At 45.2% G+C, this 17,353-nt stretch overlaps 1 non-coding gene and 1 pseudogene across 2 annotated transcripts; one reads left to right on the top strand and one right to left on the bottom strand.

Annotated features, from left to right (window-relative positions):
- Positions 1 to 486: 486 nt before the first annotated feature.
- On the bottom strand, positions 487 to 558 carry trnap-ugg (transfer RNA proline (anticodon UGG)). Its single transcript has one exon. It is a non-coding gene; the product is annotated as a tRNA-Pro (tRNA).
- A 13,044-nt stretch (positions 559 to 13,602) lies between these two features.
- On the top strand, positions 13,603 to 16,404 carry LOC110504906 (beta-klotho-like; annotated as a pseudogene). The gene is made up of 5 exons (XR_016491831.1): positions 13,603 to 13,864; positions 14,734 to 15,050; positions 15,231 to 15,413; positions 15,611 to 15,851; positions 15,969 to 16,404. The product of XR_016491831.1 is annotated as a beta-klotho-like (transcript).
- The last annotated feature ends 949 nt before the right edge of the window (positions 16,405 to 17,353 follow it).

The raw sequence follows: 17,353 nt of genomic DNA, 5'->3' as shown, positions 1-17,353 counted from the left end.
AGGTGTTTTTTGTTGTTGAAATGATATTCAGTCAGTCTGTCTCTCTCATTCCTTTCAGCTTTATCTCACGTTTCTCTGCCTTTGCTATTGTGTTGCTTTCACACTCCTACTATTTATTACCTTATTAGTCTCATGTTTAACACTTCCTCTCTGGCTTACAGTAAATGTTGAGCAGAGGGAAACAGACACTTGAAACCATGCCATTTAAATGTGCAGGAAACATGTTCCTCCTTTACACACACATTTCACATTTCTTCCATTTAATTCACACTGATGGGCAGAGATAGAGTTTGACAGGCAATGAAGTTGAGATTTTGACACGTCTGTGGATTTGGCATCGACTATATTACTCAATGTATGGCTTCAGTATAAAGATATTAAATAGATTTAACTTATTGATTTTTATTGATTAAAAAGATAAATTAAGAGAACACCTTTTATGAACATGGAGGATATAACGACAAAAACACAAACGTTTTAAAAATGGGGCTCGTCCGGGATTTGAACCCGGGACCTCTCGCACCCAAAGCGAGAATCATACCCCTAGACCAACGAGCCCTACAGGTTAGTGTAAGGGACCATCTTATAACCAACCTATTACGTCAGCAATGATAGGACAAGGAATGTATGGCCTCATGCCAAGTTAAGTGCACTTTTAAACACTCCCACTTCACTCTGACTTTCTAGACGTTAGCTGACAGCTCACGAAAACGATACATATGCTCAATGGGGTAGAAGGGAGAAGTTTGTTTCTGGATGGCCAGATAGCTACCAACAATGACAAGAAATGTCTATGTGGGTAATCGTAAATGCCTAGTTTCATCTTGGTCTTGACACAATGTCTTGTTTGGACTGATTTCATGTCAATGCTTATATTGCAGAAATTCGCAATATAGAAAACCAACAACAGTAACGATGTATTTGAGAGACAAGTGCTTATGTGCAAATGTATTTCTGTTTTCAATAAACATTGGAGACAAAATATAGTTTACATGTTAACAATCTAGGCCAACCACATCTGTTTTGCCCCGTAGTTGCGCATGCGTCGTTTTTGTTGCTAAACAACCAACCCATCTATAGTGTGCTGTTCTCATGGCAGCGTTCACTGGTACACCGCCTTTGAGCCATGGGCCTCAGAGAGTGCGCATTCATGCATATGGGCCCCTGTGGGAGTCCGTCATATACAGCGGCAAGAAAAGGTATGTGAACCCTTTGGAAATATCTGGATTTATGCATCAATTGGTCATAAAATTAGATCTGATCTTCATCTAAGTCACAACAACAGACAAACACAGTCTGCTTAAACTAATAACACACACATTGTTGTATTGTTCTTGTCTATATTGAATACATCATTTAAACATTCACAGTGTAGGTTGGGAAAAGTATGTGAACCCCTAGGCTAAGACTTCTCCAAAAAGCTTATTGGAGTCATGAGTCAGCTTACCTGGAGTACAATCATTGACACAAGGTTGGAGATGTTGGTTAGAGCTGCCCTGCCCTATAAAAACACTCAAAACATTCAGAAGAAGCATTGTGAACCATATGCCTAGAACAAGAGAGATCTCAGAAGACCCAAGATGAAGAATGGTTGACTTGTATAAAGCTGGAAAGGGTTACATCCCTAAAAGCCTTGATGTTCATCAGTCCATGGTAAGACAAATTGTCTATAAATGGAGAAAGTTCAGCACTGTTGCTATTCTCCCTAGGAGTGGCCGTCCTGCAAAGATAACTGCAAGAGCACAGTGCAGAATGCTCTAAGGTTAAGAAGAATCCTAGAGTGTCAGCTAAGGACTTACAGAAATGTCTGGAACATGCTAACTTCTCTGTTGACGAGTCTACAATACCTAAAACACTAAATAAGAATGGTGTTCATGGGAGAACACTACGGAAGAAGCCACTGCAGTCCAAAAAAAAAACATTGCTGCACATCTGAAGTTCGCAAAAGAACATCTGGATGTTCCACAGTGCTACTGTCCAAAATATTCTGTGGACAGATGTAACTAAAGTTGAATTGTATGGAAGGAACACACAACACTATGTGTGGAGAAAAAAAGTCACAACACACCAACATCAAAACCTCAAACCAACTGTAAAATATGGTGAAGGGAGCATCATGGTTTGGGGCTGCTTTGCTGCCTCAGGGCCTGGACAGGTTGCTATCATTGACAGAAAAATGAATTACCAAGTTTATCAAAACATGTTGCAGGAGAATGTAAGGCTATCTGTGCGCCAATTGAAGCTCAACAGAAGTTGGGTGATGCAACAGGACAACGACCCAAAACACAGAAGTAAATCAACAACAGAATGGCTTCAACAGAAGAAAATACGCCTTCTGGAGTGGCCCAGTCAGTCCTGACCTCAACCCGATTGAGATGCTGTGGCATGACCTCAAGAGAGTGGTTCACACCAGACATCCAAAGAATATTGCTGAACTGAATCAGTTTTGTAAAGAGGAATGGTCCAAAATTCCTCCTGGCCGTTGTGCAGGTCTGATCCGCAACTACAGAAAACGTTTGGTTGAGGTTATTGCTGCCAAAGGAGGGTCAACCAGTTATTAAATCCAAAGGTTCACATACTTTTCCCACCCTACACTGTGAATGTTTACACGGTGTTCAATAAAGACATGAACACATATAATTGTTTGTGTGTTATTAATTTAAGCACACTGTGTTTGCACATTGTTGTGACCGAGATGGAGATCAGATCAAATGTCATGACCAGTTTAGGCAGAAGTCCAGGTAATTCACATACCATTTTCTTGCCACTGTATATATTTTCATCCCACATTCAGTGGTTGTAAAGTCGTCAATGGTAACTGATTGCTTCGGCCTAACTTCCCCTACTCACCACATATCATCACTGATCTCCTGTTTGATAACCTTAGCAAATAATTTTAGACCCGTCCAGGCAATAGTGTGCAACTGCAGCCCGCACTTCAGGGCGTTCCTGCATGTGGGCATTCGTGTATCTACAGGAACAATAAAGCAACAAGCAGATTGTACAATATTAGGAGGCAATATACATACTGAACAAAAATATAAACGCAACATGTAGCAATTTCAACGATTTTACTTACAGTTCACATAAGGAAATCAGTCAATTGAAATGACTTCATTAGGCCCTAATCTATGTATTTCAAATTACTGGGCAGGGGCGCAGCCATGGGTGGGCCTGGGAGGGCTAAGGCCCACCCACTGGGGAGCCAGGCTCAGCCAATCAGAATGTGTTTTTCCTCACAAAAGGGCTTTATTACAGACAGAAATATTCCTCCGTTTCATCAGCTGTCTGGGTGGCTGGTCTCAGATGATCCCGCAGGTGAAGAAGCTGGATGTGAAGGTCCTGAGCTGGCATGGTCACACGTGGTCTGCGGTTGTGAGGCTGGTTGGACATATTGACACATTTTCTAAAATTAAGTTGGAAGTGGCTTATGGTATTGAAATTAACATTAAATTATCTGGTAAAAGCTCTGGTGGACATTTCTGCAGTCAGCATGTCAATTGCACACTCCCTCAAAACTTGCGACATCTGTGGCATTGTGTTGTGTGACAGAACTGCACATTTTAGCGTGGCCTTTATTGTTCCCAGCGCAAGGTGCACCTGTGTAATGATAATACTGTTTAATCACCTGTCAGGTGGATGGATTATTTTAGTCTAGGAGAAATGCTCACTAACAGGGATGTAAACAAATTTGTGCACAACATTTGAGAAAAATAAGCTTTTTGTGCATATGGAACATTTCTGGGATCTTTTATTTCAGATCATTAAACATGGGAAAAACAATTTACATATCTCAAGATGAGCTACTTTGAAAAACAGTATTGCTGTTCACAAAGAAAATGGGAGTTGTTGAGATTTGTTTTCTTCTATTGGTTCAGCAGATTAGTCTTCTCTTTTCAGCAGACAGATTAGTCTTCTCTTTTCAGCACACAGATTAGTCTTCCCCTTTCAGGTCTTCTCTTTTCAGCAGACAGATTAGTCTTCTCCTTTCAGCAGACAGATTCATCTTCTCTTTTCAGTAGACAGATTAGTCTTCTCCTTTCAGCAGACAGATTAGTCTTTGTCTTTCAGCAGACAGATTAGTCTTCTCTTTTCAGCAGACAGATTAGTCTTTGTCTTTCAGCAGACAGATTAGTCTTTGTCTTTCAGCAGACAGATTCGTCTTCTCTTTTCAGTAGACAGATTAGTCTTCTCCTTTCAGCAGACAGATTAGTCTTTGTCTTTCAGCAGACAGATTAGTCTTCTCTTTTCAGCAGACAGATTAGTCTTCTCCTTTCAGCAGACAGATTAGTCTTTGTCTTTCAGCAGACAGATTAGTCTTCTCTTTTCAGCAGACAGATTAGTCTTTGTCTTTCAGCAGACAGATTCGTTTTCTCCTTTCAGCAGACAGATTAGTCTTCTCTTTTCAGCAGACAGATTAGTCTTTGTCTTTCAGCAGACAGATTAGTCTTTGTCTTTCAGCAGACAGATTAGTCTTCTCTTTTCAGCAGACAGATTAGTCTTTGTCTTTCAGCAGACAGATTAGTTTTCTCCTTTCAGCAGACAGATTAGTCTTCCCCTTTCAGGTCTTCTCTTTTCAGCAGACAGATTAGTTTTCTCTTTTCAGCAGACAGATTAGTCTTCTCCTTCCAGCAGACAGATTAGTTTTCTCTTTTCAGCAGACAGATTAGTCTTTGTCTTTCAGCAGACAGATTAGTCTTTGTCTTTCAGCAGACAGATTAGTCTTTGTCTTTCAGCAGACAGATTAGTCTTCTCCTTCCAGCAGACAGATTAGTCTTTGTCTTTCAGCAGACAGATTAGTCTTTGTCTTTCAGCAGACAGATTAGTCTTCTCTTTTCAGCAGACAGATTAGTCTTCTCCTTCCAGCAGACAGATTAGTCTTCTCTTTTCAGCAGACAGATTAGTCTTCTCTTTTCAGCAGACAAATTAGTCTTCTCTTTTCAGCAGACAGTTTAGTCTTCTCTTTTCAGCAGACAGATTAGTCTTCTCTTTTCAGCAGACAAATTAGTCTTCTCTTTTCAGCAGACAGATTAGTCTTCTCTTTTCAGCAGACAGATTAGTCTTCTCTTTTCAGCAGACAGATTAGTCTTCTCTTTTCAGCAGACAGATTAGTCTTCTCTTTTCAGGAGTATGCATTTTCTTTCCAAACGGTACGTTTTTCCAGCGATTGTGTTTTGAAATGTGAAAAAGGCAAATAGACAGATGTAACCAACCTATAGAAATATAATCCATAGATGGCAGTTCCCATTCAAATCATGACTGGCAGACATTGCTAGTGTAAATCAAATTGCCAGGGTACATTGTTTGAAAGCCCTTCTATGGATTATATGTCTATGGGTACGACACAACAAGCTGAATATTTAGCTCGGATGCTGGCCAAGTTGTGGCCTTCCCAACTATAGGCAACCGGTAACTGCCAAAATAAAGGAAACACTTGAGTAAATGAGGGATACAAATGATATGTTATGCATATCCTGACATGGTTTAGGTCATCTTGTAGAATCTATGCCAAGACGCATCAAAGCTGTTCTGGCAGCTTGTGGTGGCCAAACACCCTGTCTTTTATTTTATTTAGGCAGTTACCTGTATTTGCTTGTGATGAAATTGAATTCACACTTATGTTTTTTGTAAAATATTGATCTATTGGCCAAATGATTGAAAAATGAAATCTATACTGTATTTCCTTTATCTGTATTTGTGTTTTTATTTGCTGACTCTTGGTCCTCGCCCCGCTAAGCCCCCGATTCATCCGGCTCTGCCTCAAATCAGATCAAAGATAGGCAAACACTCACACAGACACACCATTTGTCAAGTGGAACATCATGTCGGTTTTCACCTGTCATTGTCTTTAATCAAATCTAGGATAACAGTAAGGACTGATTTGGCCATAAAATCAGAGGGAACTGTGCATTTTTCCTCTGATTTTTCTGTGCAGCATGGTTAAACTGTATTTTATTTGGTCATCCAATTGGAGCATGAGTTTTGTCTTGTGGATGTGCCCCACAGCAAAACCCTTTCTGCCAGGCACCACAGGCTGAAATTACATCTCTGCATCGACCTATCAGTTTTCAGATGTGTTGCTATTTTGGTCCATTTATATTAGTATTTTCAAAAAGCAAACATAAAAATGTCAAAGTCTTGATGAAAATGTATATTTTCTTTAGTATATCACACAACTGTCATAAAAATGTCATGAATTTTAGCCACTTTAAAATGGACATAAATCCATAATTTCAAAACTCATTACATTGAATTACGCATAATTTAAAAGCCAATTTCATAGAGAATGTAACAAACTGGACTACATGTAACTTTGAAGACATGGTGATTGGGTCTAAACAGGTGTTTGGTGTTTGGTTGTCTAAATTCCGTGAACTTGTCTTTAACTGCCGTTTCCCGAAAATCAATCTTCCCACATGCCAAATCATTTTCCTCAACTTCAGAAGCATTTATATTCACCAAATGTTGTGTGGTTATCCTTAGATATATTCTCCAGACTTCCCCAGAGTGAATATAAACAATATGTTGTAAATGTTTTATTCTGGATAGCATTTACTTTAGAAAAATGTGCCTAAAATGTCCTTAGTATTTTACAGATGGAAAGTTTGAAAAAGTATTTATCCACAATCTGCTCGGAGTAAATCCAGTCCTGGAATGTCTTAACAAAATGAAAGAACAATATTTATACTGACTTAATCCAGTCCCCCTGAAAAATGGATTTGCCAGATATGGACATATGCACATATTTAATGACATACCATCTAATTTAAATATTTGAATCTAATACTTTAGAAAAAATCCCCTATTAGGGCATGGTGTCTGGCTTTAACTCAACCTTATTTTAGCTATTTCTCAGACGGGTCATTAGGGTTTGAATAGCTGCAAGAACATTCCAATCTGTTCCTTATATCCATTAGGTAGTAATGGTTCCAATAACGTGTTAGTGTAGAGAGAGAGGGAGACTAGAATATTTAGCAAGAGAAAGTGATTGTGAGATAGAGATGAGATTGAAAGGGAGAGAGAGATCGAAAGAGAGAGTGAGAGAGAGAGGGAGGGAGAGTAAATGTAGTCGAGGTGAGGATCAGAGTTCAAGCTAATCATTGACAGAATGTGTGTGTGCCTGCATGTGTGTTCCTGGCTGTATGAGTCAGTGTTGGGGAGAGTGGTTGTGCATGCCCAATGTACATTATGTGTCAGAGAGAGGGAGGAGGACACAGTAAAGGAGAAAGAGAGAGAGGAGGACAGAGTAAAGGAGAGAGAGAGGGAGGAGGACAGAGTAAAGGAGAGAGAGAGAGAGGAGGACAGAGTAAAGTAGAGAGAGATGGAGGAGGACAGAGTAAAGGAGAGAGAGAGAGAGAGAGAGTACAGGGTAAAGGAGAGAGAGAGAGAGAGAGAGAGAGGAGGACAGAGTAAAGTAGAGAGAGGGGGAGGAGGACAGAGTAAAGGAGAGAGAGAGAGAGAGAGAGAGAGAGAGAGAGAGAGAGAGAGAGAGAGAGAGAGAGAGAGAGAGGAGGACAGAGTACAGGAGAGAGAGAGAGAGAGAGAGAGAGAGAGAGAGAGAGAGGAGGACAGAGTAAAGGAGAGAGAGGGAGGAGGACAGAGTAAAGGAGAGAGAGAGAGAGAGAGAGAGAGAGAGAGAGAGAGAGAGGAGGACAGAGTAAAGGAGAGAGAGAGAGAGAGAGAGAGAGAGAGAGAGAGGAGGACAGAGTAAAGGAGAGAGAGGGAGGAGGACAGAGTAAAGGAGAGAGAGAGAGAGAGAGAGAGAGAGAGAGAGAGAGAGATGTGGACAGAGTAAATGAGAGAGAGAGAGAGAGAGAGAGAGAGGGGAGGACAGAGTAAAGGAGAGAGAGAGGGAGGAGGACAGAGTAAAGGAGAGAGAGAGAGAGAGAGAGAGTACAGGGTAAAGGAGAGAGAGAGAGAGAGAGAGAGAGGAGGACAGAGTAAAGTGTAGAGAGAGAGGGAGACTATAATATTTAGCAAGAGAAAGTGATTGTGAGATAGAGATGAGATTGAAAGGGAGAGAGAGATCGAAAGAGAGAGTGAGAGAGAGAGGGAGGGAGAGTAAATGTAGTCGAGGTGAGGATCAGAGTTCAAGCTAATCATTGACAGAATGTGTGTGTGCCTGCATGTGTGTTCCTGGCTGTATGAGTCAGTGTTGGGGAGAGTGGTTGTGCATGCCCAATGTACATTATGTGTCAGAGAGAGGGAGGAGGACACAGTAAAGGAGAAAGAGAGAGAGGAGGACAGAGTAAAGGAGAGAGAGAGGGAGGAGGACAGAGTAAAGGAGAGAGAGAGAGAGGAGGACAGAGTAAAGTAGAGAGAGATGGAGGAGGACAGAGTAAAGGAGAGAGAGAGAGAGAGAGAGTACAGGGTAAAGGAGAGAGAGAGAGAGAGAGAGAGAGGAGGACAGAGTAAAGTAGAGAGAGGGGGAGGAGGACAGAGTAAAGGAGAGAGAGAGAGAGAGAGAGAGAGAGAGAGAGAGAGAGAGAGAGAGAGAGAGAGAGAGAGAGGAGGACAGAGTACAGGAGAGAGAGAGAGAGAGAGAGAGAGAGGAGGACAGAGTAAAGGAGAGAGAGGGAGGAGGACAGAGTAAAGGAGAGAGAGAGAGAGAGAGAGAGAGAGAGAGAGAGAGGAGGACAGAGTAAAGGAGAGAGCGAGAGAGAGAGAGAGAGAGAGAGAGAGGAGGACAGAGTAAAGGAGAGAGAGGGAGGAGGACAGAGTAAAGGAGAGAGAGAGAGAGAGAGAGAGAGAGAGAGAGAGATGTGGACAGAGTAAATGAGAGAGAGAGAGAGAGAGAGAGAGAGGGGAGGACAGAGTAAAGGAGAGAGAGAGGGAGGAGGACAGAGTAAAGGAGAGAGAGAGAGAGAGAGAGAGTACAGGGTAAAGGAGAGAGAGAGAGAGAGAGAGAGAGGAGGACAGAGTAAAGTGTAGAGAGAGAGGGAGACTATAATATTTAGCAAGAGAAAGTGATTGTGAGATAGAGATGAGATTGAAAGGGAGAGAGAGATCGAAAGAGAGAGTGAGAGAGAGAGGGAGGGAGAGTAAATGTAGTCGAGGTGAGGATCAGAGTTCAAGCTAATCATTGACAGAATGTGTGTGTGCCTGCATGTGTGTTCCTGGCTGTATGAGTCAGTGTTGGGGAGAGTGGTTGTGCATGCCCAATGTACATTATGTGTCAGAGAGAGGGAGGAGGACACAGTAAAGGAGAAAGAGAGAGAGGAGGACAGAGTAAAGGAGAGAGAGAGGGAGGACGACAGAGTAAAGGAGAGAGAGAGAGAGGAGGACAGAGTAAAGTAGAGAGAGATGGAGGAGGACAGAGTAAAGGAGAGAGAGAGAGAGAGAGTACAGGGTAAAGGAGAGAGAGAGAGAGAGAGAGAGAGGAGGACAGAGTAAAGTAGAGAGAGGGGGAGGAGGACAGAGTAAAGGAGAGAGAGAGAGAGAGAGAGAGAGAGAGAGAGAGAGAGAGAGGAGGACAGAGTAAAGGAGAGAGAGAGAGAGAGAGAGAGAGAGAGAGAGAGAGGAGGACAGAGTAAAGGAGAGAGAGGGAGGAGGACAGAGTAAAGGAGAGAGAGAGAGAGAGAGAGAGAGAGAGATGTGGACAGAGTAAATGAGAGAGAGAGAGAGAGAGAGAGAGAGAGAGAGAGGGGAGGACAGAGTAAAGGAGAGAGAGAGAGGGAGGAGGACAGAGTAAAGGAGAGAGAGAGAGAGAGAGAGAGAGAGAGAGAGAGAGAGGAGGACAGAGTAAAGGAGAGAGAGGGAGGAGGACAGAGTAAAGGAGAGAGAGAGAGAGAGAGAGAGAGAGAGAGAGAGAGATGTGGACAGAGTAAATGAGAGAGAGAGAGAGAGAGAGAGAGAGAGAGAGAGAGAGAGAGGGGAGGACAGAGTAAAGGAGAGAGAGAGAGGGAGGAGGACAGAGTAAAGGAGATAGAGAGAGGAGGACAGAGTAAAGGAGAGAGAGAGAGGAGGACAGAGTAAAGGAGAGAGAGAGAGAGGAGGACAGAGTAAAGGAGAGAGAGAGGGAGGAGGACAGAGTAAAGGAGAGAGAGAGGGAGGAGTAAAGAAGAGAGAGAGAGGAGGACAGAGTAAAGGAGAGAGGGAGAGGAGGACAGAGTAAAGGAGAGAGAGAGAGAGGAGTATAGAGTAAAGGAGAGAGAGAGGGAGGAGGACAGAGTAAAGGAGAGAGAGAGGGAGGAGTAAAGAAGAGAGAGAGAGGAGGACAGAGTAAAGGAGAGAGGGAGAGGAGGACAGAGTAAAGGAGATAGAGAGAGGAGGACAGAGTAAAGGAGATAGAGAGAGGAGGACAGAGTAAAGGAGAGAGAGAGAGGAGGACAGAGTAAAGGAGAGAGAGAGGGAGGAGGACAGAGTAAAGGAGAGAGAGAGGGAGGAGGACAGAGTAAAGGAGAGAGAGAGGGAGGAGTAAAGAAGAGAGAGAGAGGAGGACAGAGTAAAGGAGAGAGGGAGAGGAGGACAGAGTAAAGGAGAGAGAGAGAGAGGAGTATAGAGTAAAGGAGAGAGAGAGAGAGGAGGACAGAGTAAAGGAGCGAGAGAGAGAGGAGTACCGAGTAAAGGAGAGCGAGAGAGAGAGATAAGGACTGAGTAAAGTAGAGAGAGAGAGAGGAGTAAAGAAGAGAGAGGGAGGAGGACACAGTAAAGGAGAGAGAGAGAGAGAGAGAGAGAGAGAGAGAGAGAGAGAGAGAGAGAGAGAGGAGGACAGAGTAAAGGAGAGAGAGAGAGGGAGGAGGACAGAGTAAATGAGAGAGAGAGAGGGAGGGGGAGAGAGTAAAGGAGAGAGAGAGAGAGGTGGACTGAGTAAAGGAGAGAGAGAGGGAGGAGGACAGAGTAAATGAGAGAGAGAGAGGGAGGGGGAGAGAGTAAAGGAGAGAGAGAGATAAGGACAGAGTAAAGTAGAGAGAGAGAGAGGAGTAAAGAAGAGAGAGGGAGGAGGACAGAGTAAAGGAGAGAGAGGGAGGAGGACAGAGTAAAGGAGAGAGAGAGAGAGAGAGAGGGGAGGACAGAGTAAAGGAGAGAGAGAGAGAGAGAGAGAGTACAGGGTAAAGGAGAGAGAGAGCGAGAGAGAGAGAGGAGTTCAGAGTAAAGTGTAGAGAGAGAGGGAGACTAGAATATTTAGCAAGAGAAAGTGATTGTGAGATAGAGATGAGATTGAAAGGGAGAGAGAGATCGAAAGAGAGAGTGAGAGAGAGAGGGAGGGAGAGTAAATGTAGTCGAGGTGAGGATCAGAGTTCAAGCTAATCATTGACAGAATGTGTGTGTGCCTGCATGTGTGTTCCTGGCTGTATGAGTCAGTGTTGGGGAGAGTGGTTGTGCATGCCCAATGTACATTATGTGTCAGAGAGAGGGAGGAGGACACAGTAAAGGAGAAAGAGAGAGAGGAGGACAGAGTAAAGGAGAGAGAGAGGGAGGAGGACAGAGTAAAGGAGAGAGAGAGAGAGGAGGACAGAGTAAAGTAGAGAGAGATGGAGGAGGACAGAGTAAAGGAGAGAGAGAGAGAGAGAGTACAGGGTAAAGGAGAGAGAGAGAGAGAGAGAGGAGGACAGAGTAAAGTAGAGAGAGGGGGAGGAGGACAGAGTAAAGGAGAGAGAGAGAGAGAGAGAGAGAGAGAGAGAGAGAGAGAGAGAGAGAGAGAGAGAGAGAGGAGGACAGAGTAAAGGAGAGAGAGAGAGAGAGAGAGATAGAGAGAGAGAGAGAGGAGGACAGAGTAAAGGAGAGAGAGGGAGGAGGACAGAGTAAAGGAGAGAGAGAGAGAGAGAGAGAGAGAGAGATGTGGACAGAGTGAATGAGAGAGAGAGAGAGAGAGAGAGAGAGAGAGAGAGAGAGAGAGAGGGGAGGACAGAGTAAAGGAGAGAGAGAGGGAGGAGGACAGAGTAAAGGAGATAGAGAGAGGAGGACAGAGTAAAGGAGAGAGAGAGAGGAGGACAGAGTAAAGGAGAGAGAGAGAGAGGAGGACAGAGTAAAGGAGAGAGAGAGGGAGGAGGACAGAGTAAAGGAGAGAGAGAGGGAGGAGGACAGAGTAAAGGAGAGAGAGAGGGAGGAGTAAAGAAGAGAGAGAGAGGAGGACAGAGTAAAGGAGAGAGGGAGAGGAGGACAGAGTAAAGGAGAGAGGGAGAGGAGGACAGAGTAAAGGAGAGAGAGAGAGGAGGACAGAGTAAAGGAGAGAGAGAGAGAGGAGTATAGAGTAAAGGAGAGAGAGAGAGAGGAGGACAGAGTAAAGGAGCGAGAGAGAGAGGAGTACCGAGTAAAGGAGAGAGAGAGAGAGAGATAAGGACAGAGTAAAGTAGAGAGAGAGAGAGGAGTAAAGAAGAGAGAGGGAGGAGGACACAGTAAAGGAGAGAGAGAGAGAGAGAGAGAGAGAGAGAGGAGGACAGAGTAAAGGAGAGAGAGAGAGGGAGGAGGACAGAGTAAATGAGAGAGAGAGAGGGAGGGGGAGAGAGTAAAGGAGAGAGAGAGAGAGGTGGACTGAGTAAAGGAGAGAGAGAGGGAGGAGGACAGAGTAAATGAGAGAGAGAGAGGGAGGGGGAGAGAGTAAAGGAGAGAGAGAGATAAGGACAGAGTAAAGTAGAGAGAGAGAGAGGAGTAAAGAAGAGAGAGGGAGGAGGACAGAGTAAAGGAGAGAGAGGGAGGAGGACAGAGTAAAGGAGAGAGAGAGAGAGAGAGAGAGAGAGCGAGAGAGAGAGAGAGAGGAGGACAGAGTAAAGGAGAGAGAGAGAGGGAGGAGGACAGAGTAAATGAGAGAGAGAGAGAGGGAGGGGGAGAGAGTAAAGGGGGAGAGAGTAAAGGAGAGAGAGAGAGAGGTGGACTGAGTAAAGGAGAGAGAGAGGGAGGAGGACAGAGTAAATGAGAGAGAGAGAGGGAGGGGGAGAGAGTAAAGGAGAGAGAGAGAGATAAGGACAGAGTAAAGTAGAGAGAGAGAGAGGAGTAAAGAAGAGAGAGGGAGGAGGACAGAGTAAAGGAGAGAGAGGGAGGAGGACAGAGTAAAGGAGAGAGAGAGAGAGAGGGAGGAGGACAGAGTAAATGAGAGAGAGAGAGAGGGAGGGGGAGAGAGTAAAGGAGAGAGAGAGGGAGGAGGACAGAGTAAAGGAGGGAGAGAGAGGGAGGTAGAGAGAGAGAGAGATAGGTAAGTCCAACCAGGTTCGTCGGGCAGATGAAAAGTGTACCTCTCCTCTCCTAGGCTCCACATGTTGACATCTCAGTCTCCTATACTCGTTCGCTTCAATCCCTTCATCTTCTATTCTTCCATCATGGATCCCTCACATTCTTCACATCCAGACCCCTCATACTCACACAGGAACAGTCCCTCAGAATGAGACCAGCTTTTCTTAAAGGATTTTTGAAATCTCTGGAGAGGATCATTCTTCTTACTCTGGCTGCAATATGGTAACATACCATCTCTCCCTCCTCCTGGAAGCGATCGTCTGGGACGGGGCTTTCTGTTCCCTGGGTGAGGGCAGGAGGCAGTGGCAGCAGCCCTCCACCCCAGAGCCTTACAACCAGAGCCGGTCCTTTCTCAATGGGACTTTCCCTCCAGGGATCCTCTAGGGCACTGGGACCTCTGCCTTTCATACCCGAGGGGGCCTCAGACCGGCACAGGCCCCTCAATCTGGTACCACTTCACCGACTCAGGTCCCCCACTGAGGTGTCACAGACACAGGCAGTGACAGTTACACCCACTGGTAGGATTATGTTGAGGCACTGGGGTATATATGGAGGTACTGGATCACCATGCACAACCCATACCTTGGTGGCTGTCCAGGGGTACGGGATGGGAGTTCACACGCCTGGAGAGACAGAGGACTCCACCTTATTCATCGTATTCCACAACATCTTCAGGGTGTCAGTCAGGGTCAAGGTCAGTGTTGTAAAGTACAGTAAAGTAAAGTAAAGTAAAAATACTTCAAAGTACTACTTAAGTATTTCTTTGTGGTGTCTGTACTTTACTATTTATATTTTTGACAACTTTTACTTTGACCTCATTACATTCTGTCATTCTGTCACGTCTGCTTCCGCTCTTCCCTTCCCTGGCGCTTGAGGGCGCCAGATTACCCTGCATCACGCACTCCTACCATCCATCATGCACACCTGCCTTCCCTCGTCACTCGCATCTGCGTTATTGGACTCACCTGGACTCACTTTTCTCCTGTTTATTTCCTCCCCTATATTTATCAGTTCCCTGCTCTGTTCCCCACTGCTGCATTGTATTGTTTCTGACACTGTTCCTGTCTCATCTCTGTCCGTTACAATTAAATGTTTTACTCCCCGTACCTGCTTCGTCTCAACAGCGTCATTCCGCGTGACACATTCCTAATGAAAATTATGTACTTTTTACTCCATACATTTTCCATGACTCCCAAAAGTACTCGTTACATTTTGAATGCTTAGCAGGACAGGGAAATTGTCCAATTCACACACTTATCAAGAGGACAACTCTGGTCATCCCTACTACCTCTGATCTGGCACGTTCATTAAACACATGCTTCATTTTTAAATGATGTCTGCGTGTTGGAATGTGCCCCTAGCTATCGTAAAAAAATTAAATAAAAATGGTGCCAACTGGTTTGCTTAATATAAGCAATTGAAATGATTTATACTTTTACTTTTGATACTTAAGTATATTTTAGCAATTACATTTAATTTTGATACTTAAGTATACTTAAAACCAAATACTTTTAGACTTTTACTCAAGTAGTATTTTACTGGGTGACTTTCACTTTTATTCAGGTATCTTTACTTTTACCCGTGTTCGTGGAGGGTGAGATCCACTCATAGATGGCTCCTGCCTGAGTTCACCCCTGAGGAGAAGCTCTGGGTGAGGGGAACAGCTGACTTCCTTTCCCTGTCCTTTGGGCCTAACAACCTGTGTCTGGGCCAGAGCCGGGTGTTCCCAGACCTGAGGCGGGTACTGGGCTGGGTGCGGCTGGAGTACGGGGGCCTTCCAGTGCTGGTGGTGGAGGGGGGCTGGTTCTCAGATGCAGCTGTGGAGATGGAGGATACAGTCGCTATCTACCCGATGACGAGGTTCAACAAGGTGCTGCAAGGTGAGGAGGGAGGAGTGGGTAGAGGAGCGGGCAGGGTTAGGGAAAACAGAGGTCAACAAGAGAGTATATTTGACAGACTGACCTCTTTAATATATTTAACCTCTGCACTGTTGTGCTATTTCTACCTCTGTGGTAACTGTGTCTCCTCATTTAATTCTCTCTGTGTTTGTTGGTGTCCAGCGATGGTGTTTGACAGTGTCAGAGTGTTTGGCTACACAGCCTGCTGTGGTCCCAAAGACCACCGCTCAGTTCTACAGGCAGGTCGTAAAGGACAACGGTTTCCCTGGTGATGAGACCACCAGAGAGGTCAAAGGGTGTTTCCCATGTGACTTCCACTGGGGCGTGGCCGACTCAACCGTACAGGTGAGGGGATGAGAAGAGGACAGGATGCAGAGATGAGAGAGGGAGGAGAAAGGAAAAGGAGATTGTGATTTTATTTAGTAAAACTGCTCTGTTTTTTTAGCACTCGATCTCGAACAGAACAATACGCAAGCTAGGTCATTACACACCTTGTAAGAAATAAACACAAACATTTATATTCTTGTTCTCCTTAATTAAAGGTCCATTTCCACCCCTTCTCCCCTTAATTATTGGACCCCCATCTGTACAGCTGGAACCTGACAGGGGACAGACAGGGCACTGCGTCCTGTCCAAGGGGTCACACCAGGATGACTACCTGGCCATCCGAGGTCACCTGGGCCTCTTTGAGTCCACAGGGGCATCTCACTACCGCTTCGCTCTAAACTGGTCCCTCATCCTGCCCCATGGAGATCTGTCTAATGTGCACACAGAGGCCCTGAGGTAGACGCACACTGTATAGTGCGTATTCAATGTTTAATACACATGCAAACATACACTAGAATGCACGCCTGCATGGATACACATTGCATTTTAAATCACTTCAAACTCTTTTTACAGATTCTATCGCTGTCTCCTGACTGAGCTCCGCAAGCAGGGCCTGGAGGCCATGGTCATCCTCTACTACCCCACAAACAGAGCCCCTCTGCTGGGCTTGCCTGGCCCGGTGCATGGCTCCAGAAGCTGGCTGAACCAGAGCACGGTGGAGGCCTTCCAGAGCTACGCTCTGCTACAGGGCTGGGCCCTGGGTGAGTTATTGGATCACCATCAATGAGCCCAACAGACTGATGGAGTGGAGAGGAGCAGCATCTGGCAGCCCATAGCCTCCTGCTGGCCCACACTAAGGCCTGGAGGCTCTATGAGAGGGAGCATCTCAGCCAACAGAGAGGACGTGTCCCTGGCCCTGCACGCAGACTGGGTAAAACACGGCAACCTCTTCCTGGAGTCACATGCATCCCCCGCTCAGAGATTCCTGTGTTTTTTAACCTTTATTTAACCAGGCAAGTCAGTTAAGAACAAATTCTCATTTTCAATTAAAATACAGTAAACTCACAGACTTTACTGTATGAGGTACCTTTGAGATCCCTAAAGTGAATCCCAGTGAGAACTGTCCCGTTGTACTGAGACAAACATTCTGTGCAGTACTGTAGCCACAATAAAGCCTCAGTTGGTTTATGGCCCCTACACATGCTACAGCTTGTTGTTATTGGTATTGCTTAAAGTGGCTTTTCTGTATGTAGAAATAGTGATTCTGACCTCCCACTTCTCCCTGTCTTCTCTCCACTCCAGCTCGTCAGTTAGAGGGAGTCAACCTAAAGGGCTTCTACATCTGGAAACTGCAGGATCGACACGTCCGTCAGTTCGGCCTCTTCACCTCTTTCCACCACCAGTCCCAACCCAAAACCTTCATCGCAGCCTACCGAGGGATCATTGACTGCAGTGGTTTCCCTGGCAACAACGTCACATCTTCCTGTAGGGTCAGCACCCGCCGGAAAGTGTGTTCCATCTGCGCTCGGATCTCAGAGAACAAACCCCTGCTGTTCTTCACTGCATGTCTCCTCATCACGCTAGCTGTGCTAGTGGCAGTCATCATCGTCATCGTCAGGAGGAAGAGGACTAGGAGTAGGGGGTGCCGGTGTGTCCTGTCCCACTGGGGATGAAGTGTCAGCTGTGGGAGAGAGTGGCCCTGCAGCGTGTGACAGAAAGGATCCGAGTGGTCAGCTGCTAGGCGTTTGGTCCTGTCGTAATGGTTCTTGGGGACAGGTCTAGGATCCGCTTACCCTCCTGAAATCCAAATCTTGAACTGAGAGGGAAAACACAAAACTGACTGTAGAGCAGTGTCTAGGGGGAAACTTTATTCCAATCCACAAGCCCACTGGGATTGTGCTTAACACAGCGGGATCAGCGAGGGCCAAGGGGTCATCTTTACCAATACCAAGTGACTA

The sequence above is a fragment of the Oncorhynchus mykiss genome, chromosome 25, assembly GCF_057628025.1.
Source record: "Oncorhynchus mykiss isolate SJ-2025 chromosome 25, ASM5762802v1, whole genome shotgun sequence".
NCBI lineage: Eukaryota > Metazoa > Chordata > Actinopteri > Salmoniformes > Salmonidae > Oncorhynchus > Oncorhynchus mykiss.
Note: the sequence above shows the minus strand (reverse complement) of the source record. Positions and strands in the feature narration are given on the sequence as shown.